Below are 13604 nucleotides of genomic sequence, written 5' to 3' on the forward strand. Positions count from 1 at the left end.
AATTCCCTTCCCCAGCATAAGGCAATTGTGCTTCCTGCCCCTTCATTTGTCCATTGAGTCGAAACTACCTAGTATCGCAGATAAGAGATTTCAGTCCCATAGCATAAGCCAAATCACACTCATTTATAATAAGTCTCACTGATTTAAATGACACTCATTTCCCATGTATATGTGCTTAGGCTTGATCTCATGTCTGTCTGTCTGTCTGTCTGTCTGCTTGCCTGTATGTGTGAATGGAGGGAGGGAGAGAGAGAGAGAGAGAGAGAGAGAGAGAGAGAGAACCCTCCCACCCCCTGCCAGGCTGATTCAGCTATATGTGCAATGGAGCAATGGAACTCCCACAAGCTGACATTCTGTCTGATTTGTGATTTTGCTTGCTTTGTGCAAGAGCACTATCCCCACTGAGTTAGGATTATTAGATATAGAAGTGCCCACAATTCAAACTTTTCTGCTAGTAACCTGAGCATTTTAGATAACATGTCCCAAATTTCAGCTTTATGGGTATTGTGGGAGTACCCCATTTTGGTGTACAGTTTTAGCTTTCTTCTTAAGGGTGAGGTATATCAATATCCCATCTTGAGATTCTGCTAGGAATTGAGGTGTCTTGGGATATAAGTCTACCAGATTTCCACTTTCTTTTAACTGTAACATGTTATCCCCCAGGAATTAGTGAATGAAGCCAACAGTCCTTATATATAAACAGGTGACCACAGCCATTCAGACTTGGAAGTAGTTCCAGGTTTGAGGATTTAACCAATATACACAGGTGGGGAAATGTAACATCCCATGCTTTTATAATACAGGGTATGCAGAAGCTAATGCTTTTTATTCCTTCTTAAACCTTTCTACCCCTTACTTGGCAAATGTCACTTTCATGATACGTCTAAAAATTCCTGAGATTTCTTCTCACCTTCAGTATTTTTAGAATGATCACTTTGGCTCCCAGTGCTTGCTTTGAAATCTAACTGCTCAGTTCTAGCGACTGGGGAATGGAGAAGACAAAACATTTAACTCAATAATTTGAGATGTATCCCTCTTTTGCTAGTCACTTATTTACCAATAATTGATGTGATTGACTGCATCTTCCTAAGGATCCAGTGCTTAAGTGAATGCATCACTGTTTAGTTTTCAGATTATATAGAGATTATGGAACCATTAGCAACAGAAAAAAAACATTAATGTGCGAGTCCTCCCCCATGGTTATCCTGAAAGAAAAACTAAATAATAGGCTATGCAGTTTTCTACTAATTCCCTTTTAAAAGATCTTTATATAGTCATTGCTTCTTTCTCAGCCCCAGCGTATGTGCATGGATGGATCCCAAATGGTAAATAAATACAGTAATGTTTTTGGATTGTAGAGAACAATAATAACCATTTGTTAAGCAAGTGCAGAAACACAAATTTCCACACTAAGTAACTATAATAGTACTAAAAGCATTTAAGCGGCAATTTTTGTATCAAATAGTTCATATGTATCAGTAATCCTTACAAAGACCCGGGTACAGTTTTCTGCCCAAGCTACCCAAGTGGCTGCTTGGGGTGGCACAATGAGGAGGGCACAGATGCCTGCTGGAAGGAAGCGAAGGGCATCGGTTGTGCCCATGGTTGCTTTCTACACCTGTGCCACCACTGAGTCAAGCCCCTGTGTCACTGGCAGCGTGTGATATGGAGGGAGGCAATGGGTATTCCTACCTTGGATTAACTAAATACCTTGAACTGGTCTTGCAGTGACCTGATAAGTAAATCAGAGGAAACTAAGTGATAGTAGTGGTTTGGTGAGGTGAGACTTGAATCAGCTATCGGACACCAGTTCTCAGCACAATGAACGAACAGCAGAACTGATCAAGATGGGTAGCCACATGAGTCTGTCTGTAGCAGTAGAAAAGAGCAAGAGTCCAGTAGCACCTTAAAGACTGACAACAGGCAGGGTATGAGCTTTCATGAGTCACCACTCACTTCTTCAGATATCTCACGAAAACTCATCCCTGCCACAAATTTTACTAGTCTTTAAAGTGCTACTAAACTCTTGCTCTTTTCTACTGCAGCAGAATTGATAGTAGACATTATGTGCCAATGATGTCATAGTATGCATGGGAGCATTTTGAAAGAGGAAATGGGAAACGGGTAGTTCTCGTTTCCTTTTTGCAAAACTGTCCATCTCCAAACCGCATCTCTGAATGTGGAAGAATCGAAAGAATGAAGGTCAGGTGGGAGCAATGTCTTGAAAGGCAAACTGAGAAAAAAACAAGGGCTGTGTGTGTTCCTCCATTGGCCAGATTTTAGAAAGCCAAGTCTGTGTGGTGTAAGTATAATCATTTGTAAAAATACATATGCACATTTTGAAGTAGCACTTAAAAAAAAGACAGTGTACAGCAATTTCTTGTTTAAATCAACAATAACAAAAGATGAATATGACTTATATAAATGTTAAGTATTATAATTGATTCCAAAGCTAGTATCTTGTAGAGTTGTTCCTTTATTGCTTCATTTTGGACCACTGGAGGTTCATATACGTGTTTCTTGGTCATGGGGAGTGCATGAGGTTTGCAACCTTCTCCTCTCTATCTCTCTCACATGAATTCTCCCCCTTCCATTTTCACTGTTACCATATAACACAGTGTCATTTCTGCACTGATAGTAACTCTGTGGTTAGCTTTAGACTAAAGTTTGAAACCAGGGCTTGATGTTCTTAGCATTAACCATGGTTAGTGCTGCTAACGTTGGTTCAGACATATTTTTGCATTGCATTGAATACAAAAGTGGAAGGGAGACAATCCAGAAGCCCTTGAGATGCTTCCAATTTTTTACCTTAAGAGAGATTGGGAGACCTATTATGTTTACACAAAGTAGGTGTGTGGATCTGCTTTTAAACCCAGATGGTATTGACATTATTCTTTCAGGCACCTACATGTAGAGTTTAGAAGTATAGCAGAAACCCGCCTGGTGAATTCCCCACATCCCTGCATGGTTTTGTAAGTAAAGCTGAAATCAGACCTGTTATTTCAGTGCACAATGAATGAGCTTTACTTTGTTGTTATGTTCCATTTGGGTTGTTTTCACTGTGTAAACTACCTCCCTGGGACACACGGGAGCAAGGGGCTTTATAAATGAAAGCTATATTGTATTCTTTCCAATCTCTCTCCAGTTCTTAAAAGACACTTGATACACTAGGAAATTTTATCTCCATAATGTACCAATACAGGCTAGAATATATGTTGTTAAGACCTGCCATAACAGAATGAGATGATCCCACAGGGCTTTCTGAATAGCCCGTCTTTCTTTTTCACTAATAGGGTTGACACATTTTGTCAGCAGCAAAAGGTACTCCACACTGGTTCTGGCAGTCCAGGGTACTTAGCAGAGGTGCAGAGGTCAGTGAAGAAAGTTCAGTCAGTTGCTGGTAACAGACATGACGCTGCACTGAATTTGGGAATCGAGTATGTTGTTTTGGAAACCATTTCAGAGAAGTAGTGCATCTGGTGTGTCCGATATAGGAAACAGTGTTTTGAAGTTTCCAGTCACCACAGTCCAAACTCACTGAGCCTTACTGGACCACCCAGCTGGCAAGTGATTGTTTTGCATAGTGCACAGTGTCATTGCTGCATGCTTGGCCCTGCTGGCTAATGAATGAGGACATGTCCCAGAGGAAGAGTAACCCCTCAGTCTTTAATGCTCTGTTATATCATGTCAGAGAAGACAGAGCATAAGGCTTGGCCATTCCTTTTAATAGTGATTGCATCTCTTGTTTTTTGAATTGCCTGTAGCTACCACTTTCCTGTTTTGTTTACTCCTGTTGGTAGTGAGGTTAGTCGTGCTTCTAAAGTCCTCCTCAGAGTGTGAGTTTCCAAATTACCAAAAGCATTTGCTGGTATGCAGTTCCTAAGGTCCAAACCTTTGATTCTTCCAGAATTGAATTTCCAGGAAGCGAGCAGCAAAACAAATTAAAACCATGTTCAAGAGCATTCCTGCCATAGTGGCAATTTTTGAAAGGCTTTTTGATATTGTTGTTTGCCCAAGAGCACTTTTTTGGAAATTAGCAATTTTTGTGCTGAAAGAACTGCTGTGGATCCCACGGGTTCATAAGCAGAACACAACAGGATCTTTCCACCACCACTTCCTTCCCTCAGCAGACCCTCTCGGGTTTGTGGGATCATCATGGACATTGTGCTATATGGCTTTGAGAGCTGCAGCAGAGAGGGAATCTGACAAAGCGGCCCTCCCTCGCTCTTGTCCAAGCATACCAAACACCACTCAAGAAATGACCAGTGTTTGAGTAACAATTACAAGATCTGAAAAGTACTGGGTTCGCCGCATGGAGGACTCGGACGACGACATGCAGTTGCACACGTTTATTGCGTACTTAACATAAAGACAAACAACGGCCCTGCAAGGCCAACTATATACACCCCCGTCCCCGGGCCTCCCACTCCATTGGAGGGTTTGAATTTCCCACCAAGAAGCCTATTGGTCAGCTAGGGGGGGAACTAGGATCCTAGGTCCCATTGTCTTTCTGGAGCCAAGCTCCTGTCTTTCTTGCGGCCGCCGTGTGGTAGGCTGGATACATAACACCCCTCCCCCCATAGTTCAGACACCACCTGGGTGATATAGTCTTTCAAATAAGCAGGGGGCTTGCGCTCCCGGTGGGAACGCCTGGGTGCCGGTGAAGGAACCGGTGTGGGGGCCGGTGGGGAAAGCCCCGGGTCTGGCAGTCCTGCGGGGCTCTGCTGCTGCTGCTGTTGCGTCGGTGGCTCGGGTACTTCCGGGACCGATCCTTCCTCCTCGCTTGGGGCCTCTGCTGTCGGGCTGTCAGGCGGGGACGCCTCCTTTCAGCCCCCATTTTCCGGAAGGGCCGCTGGGGCCGTGTCTGGGCCCCACGGGGTCAGCCGCGGTCGAAGCTGGTCGATGTGCCTCTCCAGACGCCGGCCGTCTTCCATCGTCACCTCGTACGAGACCGGGCCCTTGACTTTGGAGACGCGGCCCTCGAGCAAGGCTGGGCCGGCTCCGTAATTCCTGAAGAATATGGGATCTCCCGTGAAGAAACCCCTCGGTGCTTCTCGCTGCTCTGCCGCCCTTCTGGCCTCAGGTACCCGGTCTGGGTGCAAACGGTCCAGCAGGGTGGCTGGCCTGTGGCCCATCAGGAGCTCCGCGGGGCTGTGACCCGTGACGGGATTGGGGGTCGTCTGCTGCGTCAAGAGGAAGCGGGCCAAGCGGAACTCCCAGTCCCCTTCGGTGATCCGGCTCAGGGCTTCCTTAGCTGTCCGCACCATTCTCTCCGCCTGCCCGTTCGTTGCGGGGTGGAAGGGCGCCGAGCGGATGTGCCGAATCAGGTTCTTCTGGAGGAACTCCTGAAATTCCCCTGACGTGAAGGCCGTCCCGTTGTTGGAAACAATGGTGTCCGGCAGGCCGTGCGTGGTGAAGATCCGGCGGAGAGAGCAGATCACCGCCTCGGTCGAGGTGGTGGAGACGGGGCTGATCTCCAGCCATTTGGAATATGAGTCCACTGTCACCAGGAATAGTAGACCCTGGAACGGCCCGGCGAAGTCCACGTGTAGCCGGGACCAGGGCTTGCGCGTCGACTCCCACGCCTGCGTCGGTGCCTTCGGTGGGTTGGGCCGGACCTCCTGGCAGGGTTGGCATCTCCGGACCCAGGACTCGATTTCTGCGTCTATCCCCGGCCACCACACATAGCTCCGCGCCAGAGCCTTCATCCGTACGATCCCCGGGTGTGCCTCGTGGAGTGCCTCCAGGACCCGCCGTCTCAGAGCGCTGGGGACCACGACCCGGTCTCCCCACAGGAGGCACCCCTTCAGTGCTGACAGCTCATCCTTCCTGGCGCTGAAGGGCGCGAACTCGGCCCCCCGGGGACGATGCGGGCCAACCCCTCACCACCCAGCCCAAAACTCGGGAAATGAGGGGGTCGCAGGATGACTTGGCCGTGATGTCGGCGGCGTGCAGGGGGGGCTCCGGGAGGTCCTCGATGCTCAGGACACCGAGTGCCGGTGCTGGGTCTGGTCTGGCGTCAGGAAGCGGCAGCCGGCTCAGCGCGTCTGCGTGGCCCATAGCCTTTCCCGGCCGGTGCTCCAAGTGGTACTGATAGCCGGCCAGGAAGAGGGACCACCGCAGCACCCGCGGAGACATCACCTGGGGGGTCCTCTTGTCGGAAGCCAGCAGACCTAAAAGGGGCTTGTGGTCCGTAAAAATAGTAAAGGGGCGGCCATACACAAAGTTGTAAAAAATTTTTACCCCCGCCACGATTGCCAGGCCCTCTCTGTCGATTTGCGCGTAGTTGCGCTCAGCGGCCATCAAAGTCCGGGAGTAATAGGCCACGGGCACCTCTCGTCCATCGGGGAGGATGTGCCCCAGGACGGCGCCGACGGCATAAGGAGAGGCGTCGCACGCAAGGACCACGGGAAGGGATTCATCAAAGTGGGCCAGCACATCGTTCGAAATTAATAGAGCTTTCACGCCCTTGAAAGCCGCTGCCTCCCGTGCGCCCCAGGACCACTTCGCTGACTTATCCAGGAGGCGGTGCAGGGGTTCAGCCACCCCCGCCTTGTGTGGGAGGAAGGCGTGATAAAAATTTAAAAGTCCAAGGAACGCCTGTAGCTCCGCCTTGCACGTTGGGGCGGGGGCCTCCATGATGGCTTTCACCTTGTCCTTAGCGGGGTGTAGGCCCGTTGCGTTGACGCGGAACCCCAAAAAGTCTACTTCCGGCACCCCGAGGAGACATTTTTCGCGCTTCACCTTGAGGCCGGCCGAGTCGAAGCGCTGCAGGACGGCGCGGAGACGGGAAGCAAAGTCTTCGGGGGAAGCCGCGGCGATCAAGATGTCGTCGAAGAACGGCGTCACTCTAGGGATACCCGGCACGACGCTCACCCCGCACTGCAGCCTCTTCACCTGGAACGTGGCCCCGGGGTGACGATAGTCTGGGCCGTGGTGGTGGCCTCATCGACTGGTAGTTGCTGGTACGCCTGTGCTAGGTCCAGCTTCCCAAAGATGGATGCTCCCGCCAGCGTGGCCAGGACATGGCTTACAACCGGGACGGGGTAGGAATTCTGTCCAGTTCTTTCAGCCTTGTTAATCGTGCACTTGTAGTCCGCGCAGATGCGGATCTCTCTGTTGGGCTTCATGGGGGTTACGATGGGGGTTTCCCATATTGCATGTGGGACGGGCTCCAGAACCCCCTGTGCCACCAGCTTGTCCAGCTCCTCGTCTATCTTTGGCCGAATGGAGATGGGAGCCGTGCGGTAACGCATGCGGATGGGTGCGACTGAGGGGTCCAGTTGTAGGGAGACCGGGGGTCCCTTGTAGCATCCCAGGGCCCCATCGAACACAGCCGGGAACTCGCTGCAAATGTCTGAATAGTCTCTCTGGCCGCAGCTGTGTATTCCCCTGACCCCGACCGTGATGCCCAACGGTTCGAACCAGGCCCGGCCTATTAGGCTGACAAGGTTTCCCTCGACCACCACGAGGTCCAATAGTCCTGAAAATCCTCTGAACTTCGCCCTGAAAGTCCCCACCCCCCCGATGGGAACCGGGTTTCTTTGAAAGTCCAGCAGGCTCAGGTGGGACGGGCGTAGTCGGGGGCCTCCCCGAGGGCACAGCCGACGCAGTGTTTCCACCGAAATTATGGCTGCTGCTGCTCCGGAGTCCACTTCCATTTGGCAGGGAGCCCCCTCAATCTGGACAGTAATCTGGATTTTCGGGACGCCCGTGGGGTTAGGGAGGCGCAGTACCTGTTGGGACGGCTGGTCTGTGAGGAGGTAGAGTTCTGCTGCCTCTGCGGATGTTTCGTGCGCGGCGGCGGATGGACGGCGTGATTGCGTCGGGGCATGTTGGCGCCGGTTCCCCTTGGACTGGCAGAGGTGTGCTAGGTGTCCCTGCTTCCCGCAAGTGTGGCAGGTTGCGTCGCGGAACCTGCAGGACCGGCGCTCGTGCTCCTCTCCGCAACTGGCGCATGAGGAGCGGCCGGCAGACTTTTGTCCGGGGTAGCCTGGGGCCGATGGCTGGCGGCGTGGCGGCTGCCGGACGAGGCGGACGTCTTCTTCTTCGGAGCCCTCTGTGTCTCCGTCGGGGAGGACCTGGTGCGCTGCTGACGGTTGGCGGTGGGAGTCCTCGTGCGCGATGGCAAGTTGTAGGGCTGCCTCGAGCTTGATGTCGGCAGTCCCGACCATCTTCCTCCGTAGTTTGAGGTCGCTGAGGCCCCACGCAAACTGCGTTAGCAGGTTCTCCTCCACCTTGGTGAAGGAGCAATCCATCGCCAGCTGGCGCAGGGCGGCCATGAAGGCTGCGGCCGACTCGCCCGGTTTCTGCACGCGGCCCTGGAAAGCCAGCCGCCTGGCTAGCGTTGTCGGCCGGGGCGTGAGGTACTTGGTGAGGGCCTCTATGATCTCCTCGTAGGTGCATTCCAGGATGGACCGGGGCGCGAGGAGACTTTTGGCGAGGCGGACCGTCGTTACTCCGCAGGAGCTCAGGAGCAGTGCACGTCTCTTGCCGGCGTCGGTGACCTCGTTGTACTCGAGGTAGCATGTCAGCTGGTCGGTCCGTGAGTTCCAGAGTTCGGGTTGCGCTGGATCGAAGATCTCCAGGTTTCCTTGGTTGGAGGCCATGGCGTAGCGGTAGCGCGGGGCTGCAGTTCCTCGTTGCGGAACGCGGTGCGGTGCGGCTGTTGCGCGATGCGGGGCGCGGCGTGGCAGGAACGGAGCTCAGCTATGCGCTGGGGCGAGCCAGGCCAGACTCAGCGGGATCCCATCCTCGTCGCCACTGAAAAGTACTGGGTTCGCCGCATGGAGGACTCGGACGACGACATGCAGTTGCACACGTTTATTGTGTCCTTAACCTAAAGACAAACAACGGCCCTGCAAGGCCAACTATATACACCCCCGTCCCCGGGCCTCCCACTCCATTGGTGGGTTTGAATTTTCCGCCAAGAAGCCTATTGGTCAGCTAGGGGGGGAACTAGGATCCTAGGTCCCATTGTCTTTCTGGAGCCAAGCTCCTGTTTTTCTTGCGGCCGCCGTGTGGCAGGCTGCATACATAACAAGATCCTTCTCTTCCAGCAGTGGACTGTGACTCGGTGGCAGAGCATCTGCTTTGCATGCAGAATATCCTGAGTTCAATCCCAGCATTGTGAGTAAAAAAAAGAAGATAGTAAGTGATATGAAATACCCTCATGAAGAGCCACCACCAGTCGAAATAGGCAATTCTGACCTTGATAGAGCAATATTCTAAGGCAGATTCATGTACAGGCATTCAGCAGTGGGCACAGTTGGCATCCCAATCTAAGCTGGCAAACTCTCAAGGCCATAGGCATTAGCTGGAGCAATGATGGATCCTGGAGTATTCCCATACTATAAACTTGATCCTTAATGGTGAATATAATCCTATCTGGAGCAGGTATGTTCCCATTCATCTAGTCAATTTAACCCACCACCCTTGTCACGATCGCTATTTTGTCTGGATCGAGCTTCAGTCCCATCAATCTATCCACCCATCCACCCATCCCATTTCAAGTAGTCCTCCAGGGAATTTAATAAAATTAATACAATGAAATGTTATAACTGATAGATAAACTTTCAGCTGCTGTTGATGTTTTTGCTCTTCTCTGATGGCAGTTTTGAACCAGACTTCTGTATTAACATCAAATTAATTATAAGTAGCTTAATTAATATTCCTCCCGTCCCATCCTCCAAAACTGCCACCCTTTTAGTTACAGCAGATGGTGTTTGTAGTAATCCAGCAAGATTAATCTCCAAGGATTTGTACAGTCAGCCCCCTCGAACTTCAAGTGTATTTTTATTCCTGTGGGAAATGTAAACTTCTAGTAAGTAGTTAACAGATGTGTGATTCAGATGGATGACTCCCATGATGGACTCTTAACCCCTGCTTTACACCTGAAGTATGTACTGCAAATTCAGGAAGAGGCACACTAGAATCAGAATATTGTTTCAACTCTGTGCAAAACACATCTACAATAAAATCAAATGGGAAATAAAACGCCAGTTGGAAGAAAGCCGAACACTCAGCACTTGCACAAGATCAAGATAATTCATTCCATAAGTGTGCTTGAGAGGACGGTTGGTATTTTGAGGGAAACATATTAATGAAATGCCCCCATCAACTCAGATTACCCAGTCACGAAGGAGACTGGCTGCTGTAGCTCTGCCCGGATTAATTGCTCTGGCCTCGGTACCTTCAAACAAGCATCTGCCGGAGTGGACAATTTTGCTGTGTCCCTGCACTGGGTGCAACTGGATTATGCAATCACTCCTAATACAGTGATTCATCAGAATTACCCACTCTCTGAGAAGGCTGCCGGTGGGGGTCTGCGTGAGCTCCTGCTTCAAGGATTGCCTCTGTCTGACCAGTCTCTCCCTGTATAAACTCATGCAGCAATTGTACTCCTCCCTGTGCTTCTTGTAAGTGTATCATCACATAGGTTGGCGAGAGCTCCCTCCACCTGTTCATGAGCTATCACTGTAGCGACCCCAGTCCCCTGGAATGGCCTTCCAGAAGAGGTTAGATGACTGACTCCTCCGCTGGTCTTCAGGAAATCCTGGGATTCTTTAGGCAAGCTTTTGATTAGGGCAATAGGACTACTGAGGTTTCTTTTATCCCTTTTTATTCCTTCCTCATACAATTTCAGTCCAAAATGGATGAATCTAGCATAGTCTTCTTCCTTCCCCTTGCACCAGGAAATCCACACTATAGTCCAATAATACCAGACAAGCATACATCCTTAGAGACGAATGCATTCGCTGTCAGGATTAGGTGGGGGATTTTCTCAGGTAAGGAAGGAACCCAAATAATTTGGACATTGTCGGCTGCACTTGTTTCCTTGACAATTACTTTGAAATGACAGAGACGTCTGTGGTGTTAATGGTATGAAAATGTCTTTTTTTGTTTAATGTCTTTCTACTTTCAGTTAGGCTAATAGCAAAATGCTATTCATTTCAACTGGAAATAAGTCTCTAGAGGGGGTTGTTTTCCCTCTTGGAGCTGGAATTACATCATTCTTAGTACTAAGCAAAATAAAGAACGCTAAAAAGAATTCTAAAGAGTTGCTCCTAAAAGCATGACTAACAAGTTCCTTGCATTTATGTCTATGAAGATTTATTTTCCCCCTAGCAAAAGAGACCAGTTGACAAATCCACAGTGATTTATGCAAACTCACTTGAAAGAAATACTTTAAATCCCTCCTCTTCTTCAGGATGGGGAACAGTCCAGCCAGAAAGTGCAAGCATCAAATCTGCTGAGCTCCGAGAAAAAGCAGGCCACGGGCTTGCTGGCACTGTCAAACCACTTAAGAACTACAGAGAGACCAATTTTCCTCGCTGTTGTGGTTCTGAAAAATCACTGCATTATGCAAGGGGTTAAAAGGATGGAGCAGTTAAAGGAATAAATCACACTTCTGGGTGAGCTAAGCGTTAGTTACAACAGGTCCAGATGCATACTTTCTTTACAGGGCAAAAGAAATGTATATATGTTGTACCAATATAAAAGATACCATTCTGTCTTCTAGAAGCTGCCTGCCTATTAAAATGGAGCCGAAAGGAGTCGAAAACGAAATGGATTGCCCTGACCTGGATAGCTCAGGCAAGCCCGATCTCAGGATTTAAGCAGGGCCGGCCCTGGCAAGTATTTGGTTGGGAGACCTCCAGAGAATACCCAGACCAGGAGGCCACTTCTCTGAATGTGCTACATGCCCCAGTAGGAGTCGCCAGAGGTCCCCTTGACATCCAGGCACATGTGCACATACACAAAAACGCAAAAATAAGGCCCCCCCAAACCACACCTATACTGATTGTCAGGAAACTATTAATAGTAGCCCCTTCCAAAAATCGGCCACCTGCTCTTCCACTCCTATTTCTCTCATCTAAAGGACAGCTCAGTTGCTACCCTCCTCAATTCTTCTACTTGCACTTTCTGCCCAACTCTATGATCTGCTGTGTAAGGTAAAAACTGGGCTCAATCAAGTAACATATACAGTGTAAACATTTGCAGTGTCAATTTGTTTCTATTACACTGTGTAAAGGTAAAGGTAAAGGTTCCCTTGCTCGAAAGCCAGTCAAATCCAACTCTAGGGTTGCGGTGCTCATCTCCGTTTCAAAGCCGAAGAGCCAGCGCTGTCCGAAGACGTTTCCATGGTCATGTGGCCGGCATGACTACATACAAAGGCGCACGGAACGCTATTATCTTCCCATCAAAGTGGTACCTATTTATCTACTTGCAATTTCTTGCTTTCGAACTGCTAGGTTGGCAGGAGCTGGAACTAGAGACGGGAGCTCACTCCGTCTTGCGGCACCCGAGTCTCGAACTGCTAAACTACTGACCTTCCACAGCCTGCAGTTCAGCGTCTTAACCACTTGAGCCACCGCAGCTCCAATATTACACTGTGTACCAACCATAAAATTCTCACCAACAGCTCAGCTATTTGGATTTGACAGATTCCGTATCTACCTTTCTGTCAACCACATTTTTATCCTTCCATTCCTCCAAGTAGCTCAGATTGGCGTACATAGCTCTCCCTTCCCCCATTTAGCCCCTACCTTGTAAGGTAGCTTAGTCTGAGAGCGAGGCTCCAGACAGATGAGATTCTGGGAGATCCATAATCTGTCTTCCCAGTTTCTTTTAAAGCTCCTGATCCTGTGATCCTAAATGTGATCCTGATGAGACTGGAAGAGACCCCTTGTTCAAGTAGCCCAAAGCTCAATGAGTGAAACAGGGCTCAGATACTTGGGAAATAGTCCTTGGGTAGGAGGCTGCAGTTTGCATGATTGCAAGTCTAAAGAAACAACGAAAGGGCATTGAAAGCTACAATTCTGCACTGACTTACTTGGGAGTAGACCCTCTAGAAATCGGTAAACATTTATAGAATCAGGGTGCTCATATGTTCACAAGGGTGTCTTCCATCTTCAAGCTGATGTAATGTCTACTTTAAGGTTACATCACATCCAGTTGAATCCCTCTGGAATCCAATCACTTGGTATTCAATTCTGTATCCTGCTACTGCAAAAATAAACAAGGGAGGAGACCTCAGTCCTAAACCTTCCCAGTTCATTGCTTTTGCTTCATACCCAAGCAGACCAGTGTTCCCTCAACGCTGACTTAGTGTGAGCTAGCTCACAATTTTTTAGCCTCTGGCTCACAGATTTTTGTCTTAGCTCAGGAAGGAGGGCTTCAGAGCAAACTAATTCATGCAGCAGCCAAATTGCTCGCTCACAATTTTAATGCCAAGAGCTCACCAAGTAGAATTTTTGCTCACAGGATTCCACAGTTTAGAGGGAGACTTGAAGCAGACCACTCCATTTTGCTGGAATGTTACCTGATTTACACCAGTGTGGTTAGAACAGAACTGGGCATTATCTTCTGAGTTTCTTTTGGTGTCAGAAGACTACTTTTAATCATTATTATTCATGTTTTTTATTATATGTTTAATCTACATTTTTAAACATACAGCATATATTACAAAGTGACCCTAACACTTAAAAAACTTATTCTCCTGCTTTCAGAAGGACCCCATCCATAGTTCAATCATAAAGGGAAACAAGTAAATGCATTTATATCTAGCTTTATTTGATCCTGCCAATAAGTTAGAAAGGACT

Source organism: Gekko japonicus, unplaced genomic scaffold (assembly GCF_001447785.1).
Source record: "Gekko japonicus isolate JY-2015 unplaced genomic scaffold, Gekko_japonicus_V1.1 scaffold69, whole genome shotgun sequence".
In the NCBI taxonomy this organism is placed as follows: Eukaryota; Metazoa; Chordata; class Lepidosauria; order Squamata; family Gekkonidae; genus Gekko; species Gekko japonicus.